The sequence below is a fragment of the Notamacropus eugenii genome, chromosome 1 (genome assembly GCF_028372415.1).
Source record: "Notamacropus eugenii isolate mMacEug1 chromosome 1, mMacEug1.pri_v2, whole genome shotgun sequence".
NCBI classification, from domain to species: Eukaryota; Metazoa; Chordata; class Mammalia; order Diprotodontia; family Macropodidae; genus Notamacropus; species Notamacropus eugenii.
In genome coordinates, this window is record NC_092872.1 from 476,654,700 (window position 1) to 476,666,727 (window position 12,028).

The 12,028-nt window shown below is 39.8% G+C and overlaps 1 protein-coding gene across 4 annotated transcripts in view; it reads right to left on the reverse strand.

Annotated features, from left to right (window-relative positions):
• LOC140519441 (tyrosine-protein phosphatase non-receptor type substrate 1-like) overlaps positions 1 to 12,028 on the reverse strand; it is an 85,762-nt gene that overhangs the window by 30,499 nt on the left and 43,235 nt on the right. The gene's annotated exons all lie outside the window — the stretch shown is intronic.

Consider the following 12,028-nt stretch of genomic DNA (forward strand, 5'->3'; position numbering starts at 1 on the left):
GTAAGAAATGATGAAGCATCAACTGGGGAATGGCTGAATGAGTTGTGGTATAAGGTGTGGAATAAGAAATGATGAGCAGGACGCTTCTGAACACCTAAAAAAACTATGAACTGATGCAAAGTGAAATGAGCAGAACCAGAACATTGTACACAGCAACACCAATATTGTAAGGCTGATCAATTATGAAACACTTAGTTATTTTAATCAAGATAATGATTCAAGACAATTCCAAAGGATCCATGATGAAAAATACTCTCTACCCCCAGAGAGAGAAATGATGAACTCTGAGTACAGATTGAAGCATACTTTTAAAATTTTATTTTGTGTGTGTGTGTGCTTTTTTTGATTTTTGCAATATAGCTAATATGAAAGTGTTTTGCATGACTTCACATGTATAACTGATATCAAATTGTCTGCTTTCTCAAGGAGTGGGGAAGAGGCAGTAAGGAAGATGAGAATTTGGAACCTGAAATTTGAAAAAATGAATGTAAAGGTTTTTTATATGTAATTGGAAAATATTTAATGAAATAAATGAAAATATATTTTAAAAAGAAGTTATGAAGAGGATGGAAAAGGATCAGAATGCGTGCCATGTCAGGATTGGGGGGAAGGGAGAGATGGGGAGAAAATCTGGAACTCAAAATCTTGTGGAAATGAATGTTGAAAACTAAAAAATAAATAAATTATGGAAAAAAAGGAGGGAAAGGGATAAGCATTTACATTTCATCTACTATGTGTCAGGTACTATGTTAAACACTTTTTACAATTATCATCTCGTATAATGTCTCACAACAACCCTGTGAGTTAAGCGCTATTATTATCTTCATTTTATAGATGGGGAAACTGAGACATACAGCAATTAAGTAACTCACCCAGAGTCACAAAGTTAGTAAGTGTCTAAAGCCCAATGGTTTTAGAGAAACCTGAGAAGACTTGTATCAATTGATTCAGAGTGAAGGGAGCAGAACTAGGTGAATGATTTTCCAAATAACTCTGTTATTTGGAAACTTGAGAAATAACTCGGAATAATTTGGTGAACAACCACAATCCTCAAGGACCAATGAGAATGCAGACTACCCATCTCCTAACAGAGAGCTGATGGACTCAAGACACAGAATAAGATATATTCTTTTGGACACTGCTCATATGGGGATTTTTGCAGAATATTTTTGCTTAATGATGCTTGTTTCCCCCTTCACTGCCCTGAGAATGGGAAGTTGGAAATGAGAGGCAGAGAAAAAAAATTGCCTGTTAACTGAAAAAAGTAAAACAAAAGTTACAAAAAAAGAGATAAAAAAAGTCTATCTATGCACAGTCCCTATATTTTCTGGCCACCCACGATGCTCTAACCCTACAGAATCTCAGGGTTTGAAGGAAACTTTAAGATGATTTAGATCAAACCCATATCCAAGAAAGAATCTCTCCTACAAATTTCTTACAAGTGATTATTCAACAGTCCACTTTTGGACATCTCTGTTTAGGATGATTTTCCTTATAATGAGTTGAAATCTACAATTTCTTTGCATTGCTTTTAAATTGAGACCAGGAAGAACATGTCTTATCCCTCTTTCTGAAGACAGCTCTTCAAGGAGGTGGAGCCAAGATGGCAGAGTTTAGGTAGCAACCCAGATGAACATTCCCAAGGTTCCCCTCCAAAAAACTTTAAAATAACTCTTTAAATCAAATGTTGGGGCACCATAGTCAACAGAGAGTCAGTGAAGCACTTTTCTAGCCAAAGAAAACTTAGGAGGTAGGCAGGAGAGGTCTGTGACACTATAGGTGGGGATTGGTCCAGAGCTCAGTACATCCTGTGGTGAGACTTGGAGACCACTACAACAGCAACAACAGCAGTTTTAGCAGCTCTCAGTCAAGACATGGGAAGGGTGTTAGACAACTGGTCAAAAATAAATTACAGGGGGGGCGGAGCCAAGATGGCGGAGTAGAAAGACGCACATACACATAGCTCTGAACCCACAACCCACAGAACATCTGTAAAAAGGAACTTGCGGCGAATTCTGGAGCAGGAGAGGCCACAGAACAGTGGAGTGAAGGAGATTTCTGTTCCAGAGGGACCTGCAAACTTCTCGCAAAAGGTCCTTCATGCCGTGGACTGGGCACGGAGACTGGGAGCCAAGCACAGCCCTGCCGCGCCCACGGCACTGAGAGGAGCAGATCGGAGCGGGCTTCAGGGACGGGATCTCCAGCGGCCACGTGGGTCCCTCCACCCACAGGTGACGGGGGTTGGTGAAAGGGTCTCTTTGGCAGGTTGAGAAGGGAGTGGGGTGCCCCCATAACTCAGGCCCCCTCAGGAGGCAGCAGCTGAGGAAGTGGCAGACCAGGGCTCTCCAAGCAGGCAGGAGCCTGGATCCATTGTTGAAGGTCTCTGCATAAACCCCCTGAGGGAACTGAGCCCGAGAGGCAGCCCTGCCCTCACCTGAGCACCTGAACTTAATCTCACACTGAATAGCAGCCCTGCCCTCGCCCAAAGCCCTGAGGCTGGGAAGCAGCATTTGAATCTCAGACCCCAAGTGCTGGCTGGGAGGATCAGGAGGTGAGGCGGGTGTGAGGAGAATATTCAGAGGTCAAGTCACTGGCTGGGAAAATGCCCAGAAAAGGGAAAAGAAATAAGACTATAGAAGGTTACTTTCTTGGTGAACAGATATCTCCTCCCATCCTTTCAGATGAGGAAGAACAATGCTTACCATCAGGCAAAGACATAAAAGTCAAGACTTCTGTATCCCAATCATCCAAAATAAATATTCAATGGGCTCAGGCCATGGTAGAGCTCAAAAAGAATTTTGAAAATCAAGTTATAGAGGTGGAGGATAAGCTGGGAAGAGAAATGAGAGACATGCAGTCAAAGCATGAACAGCAGGTCAGCACCCTGCTAAAGGAGACCCCAAAAAATGCTGAAGAAAATAACACCTTGAGAAATAGGCTAACTCAATTGGCAAAAGAGGTTCAAAAAGCCAATGAGGAGAAGAATGCTTTCAAAAGCAGAATTAGCCAAATGGAAAAGGAGGTTCAAAAGCTCACTGAAGAAAATAGTTCTTTCAAAATTAGAATGGAACAGATGGAGGCTAATGACTTTATGAGAAACCAAGAAATCACAAAACAAAACCAAAAGAATGAAAAAATGGAAGATAATGTGAAATATCTCATTGGAAAAACAACCGACCTGGAGAATAGATCCAGGAGAGATAATTTAAAAATTATGGGACTACCTGAAAGCCAGGATCAAAAAAAGAGCCTAGACATCATCTTTCATGAAATTATCAAGGAAAACTGCCCTGAGATTCTAGAAGCAGAGGGCAAAATAAATATTCAAGGAATCCACAGAACACTGCCTGAAAGAGATCCAAAAAGAGAAACTCCTAGGAACATTGTGGCCAAATTCCAGAGTTCCCAGGTCCAGGAGAAAATATTGCAAGCAGCTAGAAAGAAACAATTCAAATATTGTGGAGATACAATCAGGATAACACAAGATCTAGCAGCTTCTACATTAAGGAATCAAAGGGCATGGAATAGGATATTCCAGAAGTCAAAGGAACTAGGACTAAAACCAAGAATCACCTACCCAGCAAAACTGAGTATAATACTTCAGGGGAAAAATTGGTCTTTCAATGAAATAGAGGACTTTCAAGCATTCTTGATGAAAAGACCAGAGTTGAAAAGAAAATTTGACTTTCAAACACAAGAATGAAGAGAACCAGGAAAAGGTGAACAGCAAAGAGAAGTCATAAGGGACTTATAAAAATTGAACTGTTTACATTCCTACATGGAAAGACAATATTTGCAACTCTTGAAACTTTTCAGTATCTGGGTACTGGGTGGGATTACACACACACACATGCACACATGCACACACACATAGAGACAGAGTGAATTGAAGAGGATGGGATCATATCTTAAAAAAAATGAAATCAAGCAGTGAGAGAGAAATATATTGGGAGGAGAAAGGGAGAAATGGAATGGGGCAAATTATCTCTCATAGAAGAGGGGAGGTGAGAGAAAAACATGAAGTTACTCTCATCACATTCCACTAAAGGAAAGAATAAAATGCACACTCATTTTGGTATGAAAACCTATCTTACAATACAGGAAAGTGGGGGACAAGGGGATAAGCAGGGTGGGGGGGATGATGGAAGGGAGGGCATGGGGAGGAGGGAGCAATCTGAGGTCGACACTCATAGGGAGAGACAGGATCAAAAGAGAGAATAGAAGTAATGGGGGGCAGGATAGGATGGAGGGAAATATAGTTAGTCTTACAGAACACGACTATTATGGAAGTCATTTGCAAAACTACACAGATTTGGCCTATATTGAATTGCTTGCCTTCCAAAGGGAAGGGGTGGGGAGGGAGGGAGGGAGGTAAAGAGGTTGGAACTCAAAGTTTTAGGAACAACTGTCGAATAATGTTCTTGCCACTAGGAAATAAGAAATACAGGTAAAGGGGTATAGAAAGTTATCTGGCCCTACAGGACAAAAGAGAAGATGGAGACAAGGGCAGAGAGGGATGATTGAAGAGAGAGCAGACTGGTCATAGGGGCAATTAGAATGCTTGGTGTTTGGGGTGGGGGGAGGGGATAAAAGGGGAGAAAATTTGGAACCCAAAATTTTGTTAAAATGAATGTCAAATAAATAAATAAATAAATAATACATTAAAAAAAAATTACAGGGGGCTTTTTGCTGGCACTGGGTAGAGCTAGGGCTGACCAGCATCTCTATTACCCATGAGCAGTTCTTGGTCACAGTTTCAGGTTAGAGAGAAGCACTTGTGATCAGTCACAAGGAAAAAGGGGCAGTTCCAGGGCAAAGAGGAACACTAGCACTTGAGGCTACAGGGGAGCAGGGTCCTTTCCTGGGTAAAGACCACAGCACAGACCAAGACAGCTGTGACCACACCTCTCCCAGGAGCATACCACCTTGGAAGCACCACAAACTTTAAGATCCTCAGCTCTGAAAATAGAAACATGGAAAAAGCCTAAAACTTGGGACAATGCCTCTTCACTCCCTGGTGAGCAGAGCTCAACTTTAACATGGAGTTCAAAGTCAAGAAATAGGCTGGAAAAATAAACAAATAACAAAAAAAAGAACCTGAGTATAAAAAGTTACTATGGTGACAGGGAAGACCAAAACAAACTCAGAAGAATATGAAAACAGCTATCAAAAAAGCCTGAAAGAAAAATGCTAATTGGACCAAAGCCCAATAAGAATTCCTGGAAAATATTAAAGAGATAATAATGGTAGAGGAAAAATTGGGAAAATAAATGAGAGCAATGCAAGAAAATTAAGAAAAGAGAATTAACAGGTTGGTAAAAGAGGCACAAAAAATACTGAAGAAAATAACACCTTAAAAAAATAGAATCAACCTAATGGTATGAGGCACAAATATTCATTGAAGAAAAAAACTCCACAAAAAGCAGAATAGACCAAATTGAAAAGGAGGTTCAGAAATTCACTAAAGAAAAGAATTCCTTAAAAAAGCAGAATTAGGGGGCGGAGCCAAGATGGTGGTGTAGAAAGACGCACATACACATAGCTCCGAACCCACAACCCATAGAACATCTACAAAAATGTAACTCACGGCGAATGCTGCACCCAGAGGCCACAGAACATTGGAGCGAGGGAGATTTCTGTTCCAGAGAGACCTGCAAACCTCTCGCAAAAGGTCCTTCGTGCCGCAGACTGGGCGCCGGAACTGGGAGCTGAGTACAGCCCTGCCACGGCCGCGGCACCAAGAGGAAAAGATTCGAGTGGGCTTCAGGGACGGGATCTCCAGCAGCCACGCGGGTCCCACCACCCACAGGTGACAGGGGTCGGTGAGAGGGTCTCTTTGGCAGTTAGAGAGGGGAGTGGGGTGCCCCCATAACTCAGGCCCCCTTGGGAGGCAACAGCAGAGGCGGGAGCAGACCAGGGCTCCCCAAGCAGGCAGGAGCCCGGATCTATTGTTGAAGGTCTCTGCATAAACCCCCTGAGGGAACGGAGCCCTGCCCCAACCTGAGCACTTGAACTTAATCATACACTGAATAGCAGCCCTGCCCCCGCCCCCACCCAAAGCCCTGAGGCTGGAGAGCAGCATTTGAATCTCAAACCCCAAGCACTGTCTGGGAGGATCCGGAGGCGAAGTGGGTGTGAAGAGAATGTTCAGAAGTCAAATCACTGGCTGGGAAAATGCCCAGAAAAGGGAAAAGAAATAAGACTATAGAAGGTTGCTTTCTTGGTGAACAGGCATCTCCTCCCTTCCCTTCTGATGAGGAAGAACAATGCTTACCATCAGGCAAAGACATAGAAGACAAGGCCTCTGTATCACAAACATCCAGACTAAATATTCTGTGGGCTCAGGCCATGGAAGAACTCATAAAAAATCAAGTTAGAGAGGTGGAAGAAAAGCTGGGAAGAGAAATGAGAGACATGCACTCAAAGCATGAACAGCAGATCAGCTCCCTGCTAAAGGAGACCCAAAAAAATGCTGAAGAAAATAACACCTTGAGAAATAGGCTAACTCAATTGGCAAAAGAGGTTCAAAAAGCCAATGAGGAGAAGAATGCTTTCAAAAGCAGAATTAGCCAAATGGAAAAGGAGATTCAAAAGCTCTCTGAAGAAAATAATTCTTTCAAAATTAGAATGGAACAGATGGAGGCTAATGACTTTATGAGAAACCAAGAAATCACAAAACAAAACCAAAAGAATGAAAAAATGGAAGATAATGTGAAATATCTCATTGGAAAAACAACCGACCTGGAGAATAGATCCAGGAGAGACAATTTAAAAATTATGGGACTACCTGAAAGCCAGGATCAAAAAAAGAGCCTAGATATCATCTTTCATGAAATTATCAAGGAAAACTGCCCTGAGATTCTAGAAGCAGAGGGCAAAATAAATATTCAAGGAATCCACAGAACACTGCCTGAAAGAGATCCAAAAAGAGAAACTCCTAGGAACATTGTGGCCAAATTCCAGAGTTCCCAGATCAAGGAGAAAATATTGCAAGCAGCTAGAAAGAAACAATTCAAATATTGTGGAGATACAATCAGGATAACACAAGATCTAGCAGCTTCCACATTAAGGAATCAAAGGGCATGGAATAGGATATTCCAGAAGTCAAAGGAACTAGGACTAAAACCAAGAATCACCTACCCAGTGAAACTGAATATAATACTTCAGGGGAAAAATTGGTCTTTCAATGAAATAGAGGACTTTCAAGCATTCTTGATGAAAAGACCAGAGCTGAAAAGAAAATATGACTTTCAAACACAAGAATGAAGAGAAGCATGAAAAAGTAAATAGCAAAGAGAAGTCATGAGGGACTTTACAAAAGTTGAACTGTTTACATTCCTACATGGAAAGACAATATTTGTAACTCTTGAAACTATTCAGCATCTGGGTACAGGGTGGGATAACACACACACACATGCACACGCACACGCACACGCACACACACATAGAGACAGAGTGCACAGAGTGAACTGAAGAGGAGGGGATCATATCTTAAAAAAAAAAAAAGAAATCAAGCAGTGAGAGAGAAATATATTGGGAGGAGAAAGGGAGAAATGGAATGGGGCAAATTATCTCTCATAAAAGAGGCAAGCAAAAGACTTTTTAGTGAAGGGAAAAAGAGGGGAGGTGAGAGAAAAACATGAAGTTTACTCTCATCACATTCCACTAAAGGAAGGAATAAAATGCACACTCATTTTGGTATGAAAACCTATCTTACAATACAGGAAAGTGGGGGACAAGGGGATAAGCAGGGTGGGGGGGATGATGGAAGGGAGGGCAATGGGAGGAGGGAGCAATTTGAGGTCAACACTCATGGGGAGGGTCAGGATCAAAAGAGAGAACACAAGTAATGGGGGACAGGATAGGATGGAGGGAAATATAATTAGTTCTTACACAACACTACTATTATGGAAGTCATTTGCAAAACTACACAGATCTGGCCTATATTGAATTGCTTGCCTTCCAAAGGGAAGGGGTGGGGAGGGAGGGAGGGCAGATTGGCAGACAGGGGCAATTAGAACGCTCGGCGTTATGGGGTGGGGGGAGGGGACAAAAGGGGAGAAAATGTGGAAACCAAAATTTTATGAAAATGAATGTTAAAAGTTAAATAAATTAATAAAAATATATATATATATATATATATATATAAAAGCAGAATTATTCAAATGGAAAGAGAGGTACAAAAGCTCACTGAAGAAAATATTTTCTTAAAATTAGTATTGGGCAAGTGGAAGTTAATGACTCCATAAGACTTCAAGAAACAATAATACAAATTCAAAAGAATGAAAAAAATGTTAGAAAATGTGAACTATCTCATCAGAAAAACAGCTCACTTGGAAAATAGATCAAGGAGAGAAAATTTAAGCATTATTGAACTACCTGAAAGCCACAAACAAAAAAAAAGCCTAGATATCAAATTTCAAGAAATTATAAAGGAAAATTGCCCCAGTATCTTAGATTCAGAGGGCAAAATAAAAATGGAAAGAACCTACTGATCATCTCCTAAAAGATCACCAAGTGAAAACTCCCAAGAATATTATAGAGGTATTCCAGAGATCTCAGGTAAATGAGAAAATATTGCAAGCAGCCAGAAACAACTTAAATATTATGAAGTCATAGTCAGGATCACACAAGATTTAGACATTAAAGAATTGGAGGGCTTAGAGCAGGGGTGGGGAACCTGTGGCCTTGAGGCCACATGTGGCCCTCTAGGTCCTCAAATGTAGCCCTTTGACTGAATCCACAAACCCCCTTAATAAAAGGATTTGTTCTATAAAACTTGACTAGCCAAAAGGCTGTACCCAAGGACTTAGAAAGCCACATGTAGCCTTGAGGCTGCACATTCCTCACTCCTGGCTTAGAATATGATAATCCAAAAGGCAAAGGAACTATGATTACAATCAAGAATACCTATGCAGGAAAACTTCAGATGGGAAAAAATGAAATAAAGGACTTTCAAGAATTCCTGAAGAAAAGACCAGAGCTGAGCAGAAAATCTGACATTCAAACACAAGACTCAAGAAAAGCATAAAAAGGTAAACATGAAAGAGAAATCATATTAATAAAGTTAAACTGTTTACATTCCTATATGGGAAGATGATATATGTAATTCCTAAGAACTTTATTATGAGTACAGCAGTGAGAAGGAGTCTACATTGGCAGAGGGCATGAGTGAGTCAATAATGTTGGGATGATCTCAAAAAAAAAGAGGGTGAGAAAGAGAAATGTACTAGGAAAAGAGGGAAGGAAAAGGAAGAATGGGAAAAATTTTTTCACATAAAAGAGGCATGCAAAAAGAATTTTTATAGTGGAGGGAGAAATGAAGGAATGGCAGGCAAAAATTGAAATTCACTCTCATTGGATTTGGTTCAAAAAGGGAAAACTATATATACACACTCAGTTGGGTAAAGAAATCTATGTTTCCCAATAAGGAAATGGGAAAGGATGGGGATAAAAGATATGGGAGTAGGGAGACATGATAAAAGGGAAGGCAGATTAAGGGAGTCAGTGGTCAGAAGCCAAATAGACTTTTGAGAAGGGACAGGATAAAAGAGAGAAGAGGAGAAGAAATAGAAGAAAATAGGATGAAAGGAAACACACAAGCAGTAAGCATAACTGTGAATAAGAATGGGATAAGCTTATCCATAAAATGGAAGTGGATGGCAAAATGGACTAAAAACCAGAATCCAACCATATGTTGTTTATAAGAGACACACTTGAAACAGAAAGATACACACAGAGTTAAAATTAAGGGCTGGAGCAGAATATGTTATGCTTCAACTGAAATGAAAAAGTAAAGGGGTAGCAATCATGACCGCAGACAAAACAAAAGCAAAACCAGACCTAATTAAAAGAGAGTCAGGGAAATTATATTTTGCTAAAAGGTCCCACAGACAATGAAGTAATACCAAAAATTTTTACATTAAGTTTCTTTGGTAAAGGTCTCATTTTCTCAGATATATAGGGAACAAAGTCAAATTTATTAAAATAAGATCCGTCCCCTAATTTTTAAATGGTCAAAGGATATGAACAGGAAGTTTTCAGAAGAAGAAATCAAAGCTACTTGTCATATTAAAAAATGTTCTAAACTTACTAAATTATTGGAGAAACACAAATTAAAATAACTCTGAGGTACCATCTCACACCTACAAGAAATGCCAAATACTAGAAGGGAGGAGAGAAATAGGAACACTAATGCACTGTTGGACTTGTGAACTGGTTCAACCATTCTGGAGAACAATTTGGAAATATGCTCAAAAGGCTATAAAACTGTATATACCCTCTGACTCAGCAATACCACTACTAGATCTGTACCCTAAAGAGATCAAAGAAAAGAGAAAAGGACCCACATGCACAAAAATATTTATAGCAGCTTTTTTTGTGGTGGCAAGGAATTGGAAATTGAGGGAATGTTCATCAATTGGGGAATGGTAGAACAAGTTGTGGTATATGACTGTAATGGAGTATTGTGCTAGAAGAAATGACGAAGGGGATGGTTTCAGAAAAAAACATGGCAAGACCTATATAAATTGATGCAAAGTAAAGCGAGAAGAACTGGAAGATCACTGTACACAGTAAAAGCAAAGATGTAACAATGATCAACTGTGAAAGTGTTGGCTACTCTGAGCAATACAGTCACATAAGACAACTTCAAAGGACTTTTGGAAAGCATGAAGAAAAAATGCTATCCACCGTCAAAGAGAAAACTGATGAACTCTGAGGGTAAACTGAAGTATAATTTTCTCACTTTATTTTTTTTTTGCTTTTTTTGTGATATGGCTAATATGGAAATGTGTCTTATATGATTTCACATGTATAATTGATACAATTTTGCTTGCCTTCTCAGTGGGTGGAAAAGGAGTGGGAGGGAGGGAGAAAATTTGGAACCCAATTGAAAAAAAGAATGCTAAAATAAATAAATAATATTTTTACTTTAAAAAAAGAGAGAGGGTAGATTAAGTACAGATTAATCTTAAACAAAATGAACTCTAAGGACGTACAAAAATATTTATAACAGCTCTTTTGGTGGTGGAAAAGAATTGGAAAGTGAAGAGATGTCTATCAATAGGTGAACTGTTGAAAAAATTACAGTACATGAATGTGATGGAATATTATTGTGCTGTAAGAAATGATGAAGGGAATGGTCTTAAAGAAACCCAGGAAGACATGTATGAAATGATGCAGAGTGAAATGAGCAGAACCAGTGGAATGGTTTATACTATGACATTATTACAAAGACAAACAATTTTGAAAGACTTAGAAACTGATCAATGCAATGACCAACCATGATTCTTGAGGACTCACAAGAAAATATGCTAAAGAAGTGATGGGCTCTGAGTACAGACTGAGATCTATATTTTGGACACAGTCAATGTGAGAATGTTTGCTTGACGATACATATTTGTAATGAGGATTTTGTTTTTCTTTCTCCAGTGGGGGAGGGGAAAGAGACGAGAGAGAGAGAAAGGATTTTCATTGACTGAAACAAAACTTAATTTAAAAAAAAGACAACTCTTCAAATACAAGAAGATAGCTTTGTATGTCACCCCACTCCCCAACTCCCACCTAAGTCTTCCCTTCCTCAAGCTAAACATCTCAAATTCCTTCATCTGTTCTTTTTATGGCATGGACTCCAGGTTCTCTCCATTCTGGCTGCCTTACTCTAAGTTACACTTGGATTCAGCAATGTCCTTCCTAAAATATGTCACCCAGAACAGAAGAACCTAACAACCATATGCGGATGGCCAGGGTAGAGGACATTTGCATTACTCCTCCCTTTTTTTCTGCACACCACCTCTCTCAATGTCAATGCAGACTAAAATCGCATTAGCATTTTCCACTGCCATATCGCACTGCTGAGTTCATTAAGTTTGTAGTGCATTAAAGCCCTCAGAACATTTTCATACATACTGTTTTCTAGTTACCCCTTCCACTTGTAATCAGATTTCCATCGCTTCACTCTACTTAAATTGCTTTCTCAAAGGTTACCAGGTTACCTCCTAACTGCCAAATCTCAGTCTTTTTTCAG